The 16,870-nt window shown below is 38.2% G+C and overlaps 1 pseudogene; it reads left to right on the plus strand.

Moving 5' to 3' along the window:
- The window catches only part of LOC100619844 (glutaredoxin-3-like), a 47,438-nt pseudogene extending 31,702 nt beyond the window's left edge, over window positions 1-15,736 (plus strand).
- Window positions 15,737-16,870: the final 1,134 nt, after the last annotated feature.

The raw sequence follows: 16,870 nt of genomic DNA on the forward strand, positions 1-16,870 counted from the left end.
AATTCAAGGTCCAAACTGACTAAAAATAAAACAAAGAAAGGGATAGGAATATGGAAAAGATCTGTGAGAGACAATGAGATACAGTGCAAAGGAGAGTGGTCTGAATTTAAGCCTTTACATTTTCCTGAGGTCAAATTTGAATCCAGGACCTCCTGTCTGGCTTGGCTCTCAATCCACTGAGCCACCTAGCTTCCCTCCTCAATCTGATTCTTTGTGACCCTCATTGAGGTTATATTGGCAAAGATACTAGAGTGGTTTGCTATTTCTTCCTCCTGCTCATTTTACAGATGAGGAACTAAGACAAACAGAATGAAGTGACTTATTTGCCCAGTGTCACAGAGCTAGTAAGTGTCTGAGGCCAGATTTGAACTCGTGAAGAGGAGTCTTCTTGACCCCAGATCCAGTATTCTAACCATTGCACCCCTTAGCTGCCTTATAGTCTCCTTAATTTCTCACCACTTCCAGAAATTCTACCAGGGTACTTTCACTACTTGAGCTTAAAGCTTTGGTCTTTAATATGATGTGTATTCTCCCTAAGAGAATTAACTGTTAAAATTCATCTATATCTCTCTTCCTATCCTTGGATGAAAGTACATTTTGAGGAAGAGGGATCAGAGGGAGCTGTACTTGGTGGTTAATGCATAGTCCATTATTAAGACAATGGGAACATTAATAAAAATTATAATAATAAATTATTAATTGTGACAAAGAACCTTCTGTAGTGTTTATGTGTACCAAGCCCTGTGCTAAGTAGGTGCTTTGCAATTATTAGCATAGGTCCACTAAGCTTATGACCATGTAAAGGGGTCAAATTATTGCAATAGGAAGAGCCACTCATTAGGGAAAATGACCTGAACTTCCATATTGGTCTGCAGGAGTCTCAGGTACTTTTCACACACAGCATCCACCTTGAAAAAGAATCACTGCAGAATTCTCAAAGGCCAGCCCTGTAAAATAGTTGGGGTATTTACTTCTAAGAGTATAAAGCATGACCGTTTCATCATCCATCTAGTTCATGTTAATATCTTTATTAGGAAGAAATTGAAAGATACCTATTCTTCTACTTACAACATGGTTGTGCTCAATATCAAGAGAAATGACTTCCATTGATTGTGATCCTGAATGGTCACTTCTTGATATTGCTCCAGGATGGACTTGTGCTTGCCTGAGGGTCACCTCAGTCAAGAGTTCAGGCAGAGAGGATGAAAATGGTGCTATCTGTGGGATGACAGAGTTGGGTAGCTGTCACAATTAAGGCCATGGCAAAATACCCTCTTTCTCCCCCACCTCACATTATAATTCTGGTTGAAGAGAGGGATGGGGGCTCCTTGAGAATTTTTTTTCTTTTTTATTATTCCACCTGGAAATAAGAAGCTTTCAAATTTTTATGTTCTATTAAAAATCCTCTTCCCCTCTTTCCCTACCTCAGCTGTCTGGTCCCTAAAGCTCACCTATCATTTAGCATCTTGTACCTTGAAACCAGAAACCCTTTCCCCTTAACTCCCCATGTTTTTAATTCAAGTTTCTGAAAAGTGAGAATGGACCAGAGGTAGTATCTCCTGAGGCATCCAGAAGAGCATGTGGTTCTCATGGGCCCCATGTTTCCTAGCAGATTTCCACTTAATACATTTGTTAAAATCAAACCTGAATAAAACTACAAGTTTAATATGAAAAACAAACAAACACAAAGGAGTTGTGAGAGTTAAGAAGACCCAGAAAAGGAAGATAAAATTGAGAAATGTAGGTCAAACCTGGCTTTTTTTGGAGTTTGCCTGAGGCTTATCCAGTCTTTCTAGTTATCAAAGCACACAAAAGAAACAGGATTATGAATGAATTCACTCAATCATTCTACATAAAGAAGAAAGATGATTTCATCTGTTGGAAAGAATGAATGTAGTGATGCCCTAGCTAAGACCCTTGTGCCACAACTCTGTTCTCTTGAAAGACTGTAGCATTTGTGAATATGGAAAATGCCCAAGAGCAATGGGCCAGGCATTCAGGTTGACAAAATCCTCTAGTTTTCGAATGTTATCACTGAGATACCTTAATAGCCATCTAATTAACCAGATCCTTCTACAGGTGATAAATCTAGGGTTCTGATGGTAGATGTTTAACAAGTGGCTCCTGTGACACCCTTTTAAGTTTGATCTGTATTATTAACATTTTCTTCATCACTTTCCTAAGTCTAGATAAGTGGTGTCAAACTTAAATAGAAACAGAATTGCTAATGGATGCATGTTCACCTAGCAAAACACAAATGATCATTATCAAATTTTATTGTATTTTTATTTATTTTGTTAAATATCTCCCAACTGCATTTTTAAATTTTCATTTTTATCTTATTTTTATTTTATTTTTTACATGTTGATACAATTTTAAATAATTATCTCTGACATTTTTTGATCCATATTCTCTCCTTCCCTCTTTCTCCTCCCCCCTCCCTGAGACAGCAGGCAATATAATAGAGATTAAACATGTGCTATTATGCAATGCATATTTCCATGTTTATCAGGTTGTGAAAAAAAGACATATACCACATATGCAAGAAAAAAAACTCTTGAAAAAGATAAAGTGAAAAATGGAATAATTCAACATGCATCCAGACTCTCATTTCCTTCTATGAGTCTCTTGGAGTTGTCTGGGATCCTTGAATTGTTGAAAATGGTTAAGTTATTCACAGTCAATCATCATACATTAGTATTATTACTGTGTATAACATTGTCCTGATTCTATTCACTTCATTTTGCATCATTACATATGTCTTTCTGTTGATTTTTTTTAATGCTAGTCATTTCTTATGGCACAAGAGTATTCCATTTCAATCATATCCCACAACTTGTTCATTCATTCTCTATTTGATTCACATCCTTTTTTTCCAATTCTTTGTCACCACAAAAAGAGCTGCTATAAATATCTTTGTACAATTAGGTCCTTTCCCCCTATCTTTGTCCCAATTATATTTTAGTATCTAGACTTGGCTTTTAATCCACTGAGCCACCTTGGTGCCCCATCCTCAATAACTTTCAAGAATGCAAAAGGATTGTCAATAATTATTGAATGTAAAGGTGTCTTGAGATCAGTTTGAGAACTGCTAGACTAGATGGCCTCTTACATCCCTTCCAACTCTGAGATACTGATTGTCAAAGTACCTTCATAAGAGCAAGAAATGACTGCTTTTCTTAGATCTTATTATTCCCTGGTAAAAAATGAATAAGTGAATGAATGGACACATTTGAATATAAAAGTTTAAATGTTTATATAAAACACTATACTAAGCACTAGAAAAAATGAGACAGTCTTCCTCTCAAGTAGCTCACAATCTAACAGGGGAGATAATATATAGTAAAGGTTTAAGCTCCAGGGTGAATGGAAAGCTTTGGTGGTCTTTAGAAGGAAGCTGCAGTACAGATGACAAGGCCTAGTGGTCCTTAGGGAACAATGGCAGAGCAGATGCTAAAGCCTGGTGGTCCAGATGGCAATTAATCCAATTTGATGGGCATGCAGTATTCAAACACATCTTCTTTAATGTCATTTCAACTGATAAAACCAACAACCAGTTGTTGAATCATTTGGCTTTGCCAAGGACTTTGGTGCTGAGAACTTTCTTTCTGGGTCTTCTATAATTGTGGTTGTTGAGGTGAGGGTTTTGCCAGTGCCAGCAGAGGTAGCTACCAGGTCTTTGCCACAAACAATGGAGTGTTTCTCAAGACTTTGACAGAAGGATAGTTCCATAGATGTGATTGTTGGTCTGACTGATACTTCTGTTCTTGGAATTGTTGAGCAACTAATCCTGATGATGCCAGAATGGAGGGTGATGATGATGGTGGTAGTAAGCTTGTCCATCTTGCTCATCCTTTCTCTCTTTTGGAGTGCTTCTGTCCTCTGGCAGGATTGCCAGCTCCTTTGTTGCATTTGGCTAGCACTTAATGGTCTTAGTGGTGATGTTGGTGAAGTTGGATATTCTTTGGGGTTCCTTCCCTGTAAATGGTGTATGCAGGGATTGGTGGCCTAAAGGGTGCTTTTACTTATAAGGTGACAGGTAATTAACATGTCTATTTGGCTGCTGTCAGCCACTCTCTAATACATCAGGTCAATCAATGTGCTAAGTAACTTAAAGCTGGTAGACAAAACTGAGCTGAAAATGGAGACCTGCTAAGGCAGCTAAATAAGGATTCTAAAGTGAGTGATGTGCCAAATATTTTTGTTTTCTTCAGTTACTAACATGAAAACAATAAGGAAAAGAAATATGACCTTTGGGGCAGGAACAGAGTCTTTGCCAAGTTATGCACACAAATAACAAAAACATTTCAGGAAAGTACTTGATTGCTGAATTACAGCAATTAGCTAATGCATTTACCCAGACACTCAATTATTTTTCAGTGTCTAATTGAGGAGGTGTTAAGGATGAAAAATAAAAGTGCCAGTTGTTCCCCACCACAATGCCAGCTGATAATGAGTTCTAAATTTAGTATTTGGCAAGAAAGGGTGGAAAAGTCACTGAGTCCATAAACTGAAAAGCAGTAAGTCTTCTTTTTTGTTTTGGTTTGTTCTGTTTTGTTTTGTTAATTGATGTGCTCACTAAGAAAAGCATCAGTAGGTAAAGAAGAAATAGTCTTGGTAACCTGGACCTAGGTGTTAGATGTTGAAACCCAGTCAGATTGGAATGCAATAAATACTGAAAACTGATTTGTAAACATCTGGAGGAATCAGAGCAAAAAAGCAAGTAGAGAACAGCTGGGTTTTATAAACCGTCAATCATACCCAGAAAAAATGGGCTTGGATAGAAATACCAAGGATGCATATAAGAGCAAATTGGCAATTACTTCATGTCTGGGTTCATAGAAATGGGAATAGCTCCACAGACTAGTGGAGCTGATCATTCCTTTTGATGATGGCTCTGGTAAGGATTTATGGTGACTACGTGTATGATAAAATAAAAACTCTTGGTATTTAAGGTTCTTTACAATTTGGCTTCCATCTACCTTTCCACACACTCTCTCTAATCCAGTCAAACTGAATTGGCCATTCCCCAGACATGACATTTCATTTCCTACGTGCCATTGCCCATGTGCTACCCCAGGCCTGGAATTCATTCTTTTTTCATATTGACCTTGAAGCATCTTAAGTCTCTTTCAAAGCACAGTTTCAATACCACACGCTACATGTGGCCTTTCTTGGGCCCTTTAGTTTTAAGTACTCTCAAAATTATTTTGAACTACTTTACATATAATTTGCATTTACTTATTCAGATGTAAGAGGATATTAGAAGCCAATTCCTGCTGATGAATAGGAAATTCTAACCTTCTCGACTGAGAACTTTGTCTCATATTTTACTGGGAAAATTGGAGCTATTTACTGAGAGCTCCCTCTTCTTCTCATCTTATATCATATACCCTCTGCAAATATTTTCCTCTTAACTCCTATTTTACATAATGAAGTAACCTTTCTTGTTGCAAAAGTAAATCCTTCTACTTGTCCAATTGATGCCATTCCATCCCATCTTCTCCAGTAGATTGATCATCTCTACTCCTTCACCAATCTTGAACTGCTCCCTATCTGTTAGATGCTTCCCTACCACTTATAAACCAAACCTTATTGTTTCCATGTTCAAAAAAACCTCATTTGATGCATACATATAAACCCACTATCTCTTGTTCCATATCTCTCCTCCATTTTGTGACTAAACTCCTTGAAAAAGTTCTCTACAATAAGTGCCTCTACCTTCTTTCCTTTTACTTTCTTCTTGTCTTTAGCTTCTAAGCCTGACTTCCAAATTCATCATTCAGCCAAAATCTCTCTCTTGAGTTACTAAGGATTTTTAAATTGCCAAACCCAGAGACTTTTACTTAATTCCCTTTTCCCATGAACTCTGTAGTATTTGGCCTTATCAATAAATCAATCGATAAATGCTCATTAACTGATTATAACAGATCCTGTGCTAATCATGAGGGATACAAAAAAAAGGTGAAAGATGGTCCCTGCCCACAAGGAATTTACAATGTAATGAACCTTTCATTGTATATATACACACACACATACATATATAGTTTGTACACATAATATCACATAATACATTTTTCCCTGTTGATCATGTTATGAAATAAGATACATATTAGTTACACTAGAGAAAATTTCATGGAGGAAATAAAGTTGGGAATGGTATGTTTAAATTTGCATTTGGACTCTGTTCCTACTATGGCAATGGGTATCCTTTTTCATCATGAGTCAGGTGGAATTGTCTTGTATTCTTCCTTTGTTGATAGTAAACATTCACAGTTGATCATTATACATTATTGTTGTTACTGTGTACGAGCTTTTCTTCTTTTTTTTATTATTTTTTTTATTTTTTTATTTTATTTTATTTATTTTATTTTTTTAAATATATTTTATTTGATCATTTCCAAGCATTATTCGTTAAAGACATAGATCATTTTCTTTTCCTCCCCCCTCCCCCCCCCATAGCCGATGCGTAAGTCCACTGGGCATTAGATGTTTTCTTGATTTGAACCCATTGCTTTGTTGATAGTATTTGCATTAGAGTGTTCATTTAGAGTCTATCCTCTGTCATGTCCCCTCAACCTCTGTATTCAGGCAGTTGCTTTTTTCTCGGTGTTTCCACTCCCATAGTTTATCCTTTGCTTATGAATGGTGTTTTTTTCTCCTGGGTCCCTGCAAGTTGTTCAGGGACATTACACCACCACCAATGGAGAAGTCCATTACGTTCGATGATACCACAGTGTGTTTGTCTCTGTGTACAATGTTCTCCTGGTTCTGCTCCTCTCGCTCTGCATCACTTCCTGGAGGTTGTTCCAGTCTCCATGGAACTTCTCCACTTTATTATTCCTTTTAGCACAATAGTACTCCATCACCAACATATACCACAGTTTGTTCAGCCATTCCCCAATTGATGGGCATCCCCTCGTTTTCCAGTTTTGGGCCACCACAAAGAGCGCAGCTATGAATATTTTTGTACAAGTCTTTGTGTCCATTATCTCTTTGGGGTACAGACCCAGCAGTGCTATGGCTGGGTCAAAGGGTAGATATTCTTTTAGCACCCTTTGGGCATAGTTCCAAATTGCCCTCCAGAATGGTTGGATCAGTTCACAGCTCCACCAGCAATGAATTAATGTCCCTATTTTGCCACATCCCCTCCAGCATTCATTACTTTCCTTTGCTGTTATGTTAGCCAATCTGCTAGGTGTGAGGTGATACCTCAGAGTTGTTTTGATTTGCATCTCTCTGATTATAAGAGATGTAGAACACTTCTTCATGTGCTTGTTAATAGTTTTGATTTCTTTATCTGAGAACTGCCTATCCATTTCCCTTGCCCATTTATCAATTGGAGAATGGCTTGATTTTTTGTACAATTGATTTAGTTCTTTATAAATATGAGTAATTAAACCTTTGTCAGAGGTTTCTATGAAGATTTTTTCCCAATTTGTTGTTTCCCTTCTGATTTTAGTTATATTGGTTTTGTTTGTACAAAAGCTTTTTAGTTTGATGTAGTCAAAATTATTTATTTTACATTTTGTGATTCTTTCTATATCTTGCTTGGTTTTAAAGCCTTTCCCCTCCCAAAGGTCTGACATGTATACTATTCTGTGTTTACCCAATTTACTTATGGTTTCCTTCTTTATGTTTAAGTCACTCACCCATTTTGAATTTATCTTGGTGTAGGGTGTGAGGTGTTGATCAATTCCTAATCTCTCCCACACTGTCTTCCAATTTTCCCAGCAGTTTTTATCGAATAGTGGATTTTTGTCCCAAAAGCTGGGATCTTTGGGTTTATCGTATACTGTCTTGCTGAGGTCGCTTTCCCCCAGTCTATTCCACTGATCTTCCTTTCTGTTTCTTAGCCAGTACCAAATTGTTTTGATGACTGCTGCTTTGTAATATAGTTTTAGGTCAGGGACTGCAAGGCCCCCATCATATGTGTTTTTTTTCATTATTTCCCTGGATATCCTTGATCTTTTGTTCTTCCAAATGAACTTTGTTATGGTTTTTTCTAAATCAGTGAAGAAGTATTTTGGTAGTTCAATGGGTATGGCACTAAATAGATAGATAAGTTTGGGTAGGATGGTCATTTTTATTATATTGGCTCGTCCTATCCATGAGCAGTTAATGTTTTTCCATTTGTTCAAGTCTAGTTTTAGTTGTGTGGCGAGTGTTTTGTAGTTGTGTTCATATAGTTCCTGTGTTTGTCTTGGGAGGTAGATTCCTAGGTATTTTATTTTGTCTAAGGTGATTTTGAATGGGATTTCTCTTTCTAGTTCTTGCTGCTGAGCTGTGTTGGAGATATATAGAAAAGCTGATGATTTATGTGGGTTTATTTTGTATCCTGCAACTTTGCTAAAGTTGTTGATTATTTCAATTAGCTTTTTGGTTGAATCTCTAGGATTCTTTAAGTAGACCATCATGTCATCCACAAAGAGTGATAACTTGGTCTCCTCCTTGCCTATTTTGATGCCTTCAATTCCTTTATCTTCTCTAATTGCTACTGCTAGTGTTTCTAGTACAATGTCAAATAGTAGAGGTGATAATGGGCATCCTTGTTTCACTCCTGATCTTATTGGGAATGCATCTAGTTTATCCCCATTGCAGATGATATTAGCTGTTGGTTTTAGATATATACTGTTTATTATTTTTAGGAATGACCCTTCTATTCCTATGCTTTCTAGTGTTTTTAATAGGAATGGGTGTTGTATTTTGTCAAAGGCTTTTTCTGCATCTATTGAAATAATCATGTGATTCTTGCTAGTTTGCTTGTTGATGTGGTCAATTATGTGGATGGTTTTCCTAATGTTGAACCAGCCCTGCATCCCTGGTATGAATCCTACTTGATCATGGTGAATGATCCTTCTGATCACTTGCTGGAGTCTTTTTGCTAGTATCCTATTTAAGATTTTTGCATCTATATTCATTAGGGAGATTGGCCTATAGTTTTCTTTCTCTGTTTTTGACCTGCCTGGTTTTGGAATCAGTACCATGTTTGTGTCGTAAAAGGAGTTTGGTAGAACTCCCTCTTTGCTTATTATGTCAAATAGTTTGTATAGTATTGGGATTAACTGTTCTCTGAATGTTTGATAGAATTCACAGGTGAATCCATCAGGCCCTGGGGACTTTTTCTTAGGAAGTTCTTTGATGGCTTGTTGGATTTCAATTTCTGATATGGGATTATTTAGGAATTCTATTTCCTCTTCTGTTAGTCTAGGCAGTTTGTATTTTTGTATATATTCATCCATTTCTCCTAAATTGGTGTATTTATTGCCATATAATTGGGCAAAGTAATTTCTAATGATTGCCTTAATTTCCTCCTCATTGGAGGTGCTGTCCCCCTTTTCATCTTTAATGCTGTGAATTTGCTTTTCTTCCTTCCTTTTTTTAACTAGATTGACCAGTACCTTGTCTATTTTGTTTGTTTTTTCAAAGTACCAGCTTCTTGTCTCATTTATTAAATCAATAGTTCTATCACTTTCGATTTTATTAATTTCTCCCTTAATTTTTAGGATTTCTAATTTGGTTTTCTGCTGGGGGTTTTTAATTTGATCGCTTTCCAGTTTTTTCATTTGCATTTCCAATTGATTGATCTCTGCTCTCCCTTGTTTGTTAATATAAGCATTCAGGGATATGAATTTACCTCTGATTACCGCTTTGGCTGCATCCCAAAAGGTTTGGAAGGATGTTTCGCCATTGTCATTTTCCTCGATGAAATTATTAATTGTTTCTATGATTTCTTCTTTAACTAAACGGTTTTGGAGTATCATATTGTTTAATTTCCAATTGGTTTTAGATTTGGTTTTCCATGTACCATTACTAATCATTATTTTTATTGCCTTGTGATCTGAGAAGGCTGCATTCATTATTTCTGCTTTTCTGCATTTGTGTGCTATGTTTCTTTGACCTAATGTATGGTCAATTTTTGTGAATGTGCCATGTGGTGCTGAGAAGAAGGTGTATTCCTTTTTATCCCTATTTATTTTTCTCCATATGTCTATTAATTCTAATTTTTCTAAGATTTCATTCACTTCTTTTACCTCTTTCTTATTTATTTTTTGATTTGATTTATCTAAATTTGATAATGGTTGGTTTAAGTCTCCCACTAGTATGGTTTTATTGTCTATTTCTTCCTTAAATTCTCCTAGTTTCTCCATTAGAAATTTGGGTGCTATATTATTTGGTGCATACATATTGATTAATGATATTTCCTCATTGTCTATAGTCCCTTTTAACAAAATATAATTACCTTCCCTATCCCTTTTGATCAGGTCTATTTTTGCATTGGCTTTATCAGATATCATGATTACCACTCCTGCCTTCTTTCTATCAGTTGAAGCCCAGAAGGTCTTACTCCATCCTTTAATTCTGACCTTGTGGGTGTCAACCCGCCTCATGTGTGTTTCTTGAAGACAACATATGGTAGGGTTTTGGATTCTAATCCATTCTGCTATTCGTCTACGTTTTATGGGTGAGTTCATCCCATTCACGTTCAAAGTTATGATTGTCATTTGTGGACTCCCTGGCATTTTGATTGCCTTCCCTAATTCTAACCTTTTCTTCTTCGGCTCTACCTTTTAGTCCAGTGATTTACTTTGAAACAGTCCCCCTTGTCCCCTCCCTTGATGTTTCCCTTTTTAGTCCCTCCCTTTTTGTTCCCTCCCCCTCCCCCCTCTCTTTCCCTCCCTTTTTGTTCTCCCTCTCCCCCTCCCCCCCTTGGTTTCCCCTTCTCCTTACCCTTGTTGGGTAAGATAGAATTCAAGATCCCAATGGATCTGGATGTTTTTCCCTCTCAGAGCTGATTTCCCTGAGATTGAGGTTTAAGTAACCCCCCCCCCTCTCTTCCTCTCCTTCTTATAGGAGTTTTCTTCCCCTCCCCTTCCCATGTGAATCTTTGTGTGAGAATGATTATTCTATTTGGTCTTTCTTTACCCCCTATTTATACATTACATTTTCCCCACATGTTAGTATACATAGGTTGATATAAATGTAGTCCTTATAGAAGAGAGTTTGAGTTAAAGAAGAAGATAACATTTTCCCCTTTCCTTAATATTTACCTTTTCAGGTATTCCTTGCTCTTTGATTTTCGGTATCAAACTTTCCACAGAGCTCTGGTCTTTTCTTTGCAAAAAGTTGGAAGTCTTCTATTTTGTTGAATGCCCATACTTTCCCTTGGAAGTATATAGTCAGTTTTGCTGGGTAGCTGATTCTTGGTTGGAGACCCAGCTCTCTTGCCTTTCTGAAGATCATGTTCCATGCCTTACGATCATTCAGAGTAGAACTTGCAAGGTCTTGGGTGACCCTGATTGGCATTCCTTTATATCTAAATTGTCTTTTTCTGGCTTCCTGTAGGATTTTTTCTTTTGTTTGATAGCTTTGGAATTTGGCAATTACATTCCTGGGAGTTGTCTTTTGGGGGTTTAGTGTAGAAGGTGTTCTGTGAGCTCTGTCAGTGGCTGTATTGCCCCCTTGTTCTAGAATCTCTGCGCAATTTTCTTTGATTATATCTTGTATCACCATGTCCAGTTTGGTGTTTATTTCTGGCTTTTCTGGGAGTCCAATTATTCTTAAATTATCCCTTCTCCCCCTATTTTCCAAATCTATCACCTTGTCGGTGAGATATTTTATGTTCTCTTCTAATTTCTTGGTATTTTGGCTTTGCTTTATTGATTCTTGCTCTTTTACACGATCGTTGTCTTCCAGCTGCCTGATTCTGGCCTTTAAAGCCTGGTTTTCTTTTACAGTTTGGTCGAACTGGTTTTGTAGATGCGTGAATTTCTTTTGCATTATTTCCAACTTTTCCTCCCAGAAGGCTTCCATCTTTTTGGTCATTTCTGATTCAAATTCTTCATAGGTTTGTGGAGAGTTTCCATTTCCTTTGGAAGGTTTTGGAGCATTTTCTTTTATATTATCTTCTGTCTGCTCTGTATTTTGTATTTTGGCACCATAGAATGTGTCCAAAGTCGCCCCTTTCTTCTTATTTTTCTTGGTATTTTGGGGCTTCTGTGGTTCTGTGGAGTTTGCCATTTCTGAATGTGGAGGATTAGTTTTTCTTGCCTCTGTCTGGTGTTCAGAGGCAGTCCTGGGCAGATGGTTCTATGAGCTTTCCCTGGGTTAAACTGAATATGCCTCACTGGAACTGGAATGGAAGGGTCGGACCACGAGGCCACACTCTCCCCCGGCTCGCTTTCCGGAAGTTGCCTTCAGAATCGCTGGCCGTGAGGCTGTTTCGTCGGCCTGCGGGGGGGATGGGCTGCAGCTTTCCCAAGCTCTAGGGCAAGGACTTTCACTGCGACTTGGATAGCAGGATCCAGCCCGTGAGGCTGTCTTGCCCGCCCTGAGGGTTGCTGTTGTTTTGACCAGCTCTCTGCAGCGGAAGCCCCAGGCAGTAACTTTCACCGGGACTGTAGAAGGCCCTCAGGGTTCTGCTCTCTGAGCCCGGCCGGGCTGCGGCTTCCGGGAGCCTTGGACTCTGCGCTCCTACCCCTGAGGTCCGAGTGATCTCGGGTTCTGGCTTTTAAGGGGAGCCGTACCTTTTGAACCGGGTCCAGGTCCAGGAGGAGGGTTCCCAGGGTCTGTGCTGTTGATCGTTTTGAGTTTCGGCGCCTTAGGAGCTTATCGTTTGAGATCGGTCGGGAAGGGTTTTCCGGAGATCTGAGCTTTAGCTTTCTCTAAGCCGCCATCTTAACCGGAAGTCCCGAGCTTTTCTTCTTGATATTCTATTCTTTCTTGGTTTCCTTGAAACCACTCTCTCTTGGGTTCTCTTCTATCTATCTGATTGTTCTTTTTTAGTCTCCTTTGATAGATCTTTATCCAAATCTTGCCTGCTAAATGCAAATGTCTTAAAGGGCTCAGCCCTATGTCCTCTCTCCTCTCTGTATTCTATTTACTTGGTGATCTCATCAGCTCAAACACATTAAATTATCATTTCTATGCTGATGGTTCTCAAATCTATTTAATCTAGTCCTAACCTCTCCTTTGACTTCCAGATTTGCATCTCCAGCAACCAGTTGGGCAGCAATTATTTGTTAACCTAATAATGATAGATGAGATACCAACTTTCTTCCCAGGATGAGATGGAGAACATTCCCAAGACTTGTCAAATTAGGTGACTTTTACCAACTTTAGGTTATTCAAATAGGCACAAATGATATTGTAAGAAGAAACCTTGTTAAAATTATGGAGTTAAGTATGAAAAATAAAGACAATTAGGATATGTATGATATTTCCATATTCTCTGCCTATCAAAGGAAGGCAAGGGAATGAGAAATGAAAGGCAAATTTAAGAAATGACTGATGTTGTGGAAAGGAAATTAGAAATAAGTTCTGAACTTTCTGCCACTGTATTGGAACAAGCAACAGTAGGAATATCAAGAGAGAAGAAATTGTCAAGACTGACAGCTGGTGGGGGAAGGGGCAACTGGGAGTGGCAGTTGGGTCTTGTGACTAGCACTTCCTTCCTGCCGGCTTTACTTCCTTCCTGGGGTAGGAGATGGGAGGAGTGTTGACTTCCCAGTCTGGATTAGGAGTGCCTCTATTCAGTTCCACCCAAAGACACAGGCCCAATCAGCTCTGAAAATTAGAACTTTTCTTGTTGCTTCCTATCTACTGCTAAGATTCTGAAATTGACAAAACTAGCACAAAGGACATGAGTGGGAGAAACCCTCCATTAGCCTGTAAGGCCTGGCCTCACCTCCAAAAGCTGAGAAAGACTCCAACCTTATTTAGGGACCTCCCTCTTCCCTTTTCCCCTGATATCTCTCCAATCTAATCTGATTATTAAAATTTCTTTTATTAGAATATTGTAGTCATATAAGTGGACTATCTTTTCTGGGCATAAAGGGAGCTAAACATCAGCTCAGTCATTCAATGACAAATCCTTATCGGACCCTTGCTGCTGCCTCTCAGCAGGGGACATCTCTCACTTTTGCCTTACCAGCAGCAATATTCCTCCTCTCCCTTAAACTCCTCCATTGCCTCCTACAAACCTTCCTTATTCCCTGTTTTTCCAATCCCCATCTTCCTCGATAAATATTACAATGTTTAAAAAAATATGTTGTCAGAGGATGGAATTTGAATTTCTAAACACCAGCTTAAAATAAGAGTACTGGATTGAGAGTCAGAAATCTTGGGTTCAAATCTTGCCTGTATCATTGCCTACATGTCCTTGGACATGACAACTTAACTTTTTAGACTCTCAGAGATATTTGACTTAATGACCACCAAGGTTCCTATTATGCAACAAATTTTATCATATATATATGCATATGTATATATATACATTATAATTCTGACTATAGGTGGAGTCCATCTGCCAAAGGTTAATAATAATTCATCTTGTAGTCCTTCGAATCAAATTAGAAGGGCTTTGCACTAAAAATAAAGGGGAAAGGAGAAAATTGCCTATAAATATATTCATTGTGCTAAATACAGAGAATAACTACAATAAAGGAACAAAAATAACATTCAGAAGAGACGGGAAAGGAGCAAATGATAAATTCCATGTCCTCATATGTCTACACACAGCTGTGCAAAGGGGGAAACAAACAAGATAAAGTAGAGACCCTAGAAAAGGTGGAAAATTTGATGTATCACTAAGATGTAGTGAGATGAGGTCAACAATTAGAATATGATTTTGGAAAGGTAGGTCACAGTCAAAAGAAACACAAGAAATAGCATGGTGGAGGAGGAAGATGGAATGAAGAATTACAGACTCAAATTATGTATTTGTTGACTTTTTTCAGTCATGTTTGACTCTTCATATCTCCATTTGACAAAGATACTGGAATGGTTTGCCTCTTCCTTCTCTAGCTCATTTTATAGATGAGGAAACTGATACAAACAGAATGAAGGGCTGGCAGCAGGCAGCATGGTTGCTGAGGTAACAGTGGGCAGAGATTGGAACCCTGCCTGGCACTGTGCTGGAGGTGGCATCTCTAAAGCAGTTTGATGAGCTGCTGTGCCTCTTGGCCATGTCCCTCGTTGTCATCCATTTGGGGGCACCATGGGCTCCCTAGGGCATACAGATGAATGATGGAATGGTGGAGTGCCCAGAAAGTAGATTGGCTGGATGGCACCCATGCCCCTGAGCTGACCAGGAAGGTGGAGTGCCTCACTTCCAGCAGTGGTCTTCCCAGTACCTATACTGACCACATGAAAAAAGACCTCAATCTGAGACAGAAGAACATGATGAATGTAGTCCCAGGCATGCTCTTCATGAAAGGGTCCCCCCCTCCCACAGGAACCCCACTGTGGTTTCAGTGGGTAGATGGTGGAAATCCTTAATAAGCATAGTATTCAGATTAACAGTTTTGATATCTTTTCGAATGAAGAAGTGCATCAAGGACTCAAATCATACTCCAGATGGCCACTTATCTTCAGTTATATGCATCTAGAGAGCTCAATTGAGGACTTGATATCATTAATGGACTGGAAGCATCTAAAGAAGTGGATACAATTTGCCCCAAAGCCCCTAAACTGGAGGAAAGGTTCTAAGTACTAACAAATAAATCATCTGTGGTATTATTTATGAAAGGAAGCAGATGGCAAAATGTGGATTCAGTAAACAAATTCTAGAAATACTTAATAGTACTAGTATTGATTTTTGAGACATTTGACATATTGGATTAAAAGCTGGCCAACATACCCTTCATTGTATGTGAAAAGTGAACTTGTTGGAGGATTGAACATAGTTAAGGAACTGAAAGAAAATGCTCAATTGTTGCCTATTCTGAGAAGGTAAGATGGTCATGGTCACCACCACCATCTTACAGGCTGTAGAAGTGCTGTAAGATCATTTCCTGGGCATGGGATGATTCCTGAATCAGTACTGGGTAGTAGAAGAGCCACTTACCCAGTATCATTCAACTAGTAAGTATCTGAACTGTAAGATTTAAATTAAATTAAATTAATTTAAATTAAAGTATTATTTTTATGAAGTTTATTATCTGACAAAATAGAACCACATAACTAAGTTTTTCTACCTGCTCAAAAATCCCCGCTCCATCAAAGCCACAATAGGAAGAAAAAAGAATGAGAGGTGCAATTACACCCAATTTATATCCTGTCTATGTCAGCACAGAACAACAGGAAGTGAGTAGGGTGCTGGGAAACAGTTTTGCTGGGAATAGTAGTTTTTAGGGTAATAGATTCTAATTACACAGTAGCTAGATTTGAATTTAGGAAAATTAATCTTCCTAATTCCAATTCACTGTACTATCTTGAGAAAAAGGACTAAAAGGACTGGAAAGGTCAGAAGAGGCCTGGTTAGGAAGTGTTTTGCATACCAAATGGAGGATTTTATAGTTGATTCTTGAGCATGAGTTATTAAGTGTCTATTAAGACATTAGGATTTTATGGTGTAAACTTTTTTATCCCAAATATGGTTGTAACTTTTTAATTTAATTTAATTTAATTTTTCTGTAGACTCTTGAGATCGATAAATTCCAGTTTATCAAGAACTATGGAATGCACATGGGGAACAATGATGCCTCTGGAGTCAGAGGACCTGTCAAATCTCAGCCCTGTCACTTACTCTGTGTTACTTTGGGGAACTGATTTAATCCATTTGGGCTTCAGGCTCCTCTTAAAATAAGGGATTGGACTAAATGTCAATAAAGTTCCTTCCAGCTCTGTCTCCTATAACTTGCCCGTTATCACGGCACTAGTAAGTGCAAGGGGCAAAACATAGCCCAGCTTTTCCTGACTATAACCTCCGAACTCTATTTGTTAGCCACCTGCCTCTCCATGCACATATATATGCTCATATATACACATTTAATATAACTGTTATATAACATTATATGGAAAACCAGTTTGGTTTCAATGTCTGATTGCACCCAGAAAAAGGCCTATTTTGATGTATGGTATATCTAGA

Source organism: Monodelphis domestica, chromosome 7 (assembly GCF_027887165.1).
Source record: "Monodelphis domestica isolate mMonDom1 chromosome 7, mMonDom1.pri, whole genome shotgun sequence".
Taxonomy (NCBI): domain Eukaryota; kingdom Metazoa; phylum Chordata; class Mammalia; order Didelphimorphia; family Didelphidae; genus Monodelphis; species Monodelphis domestica.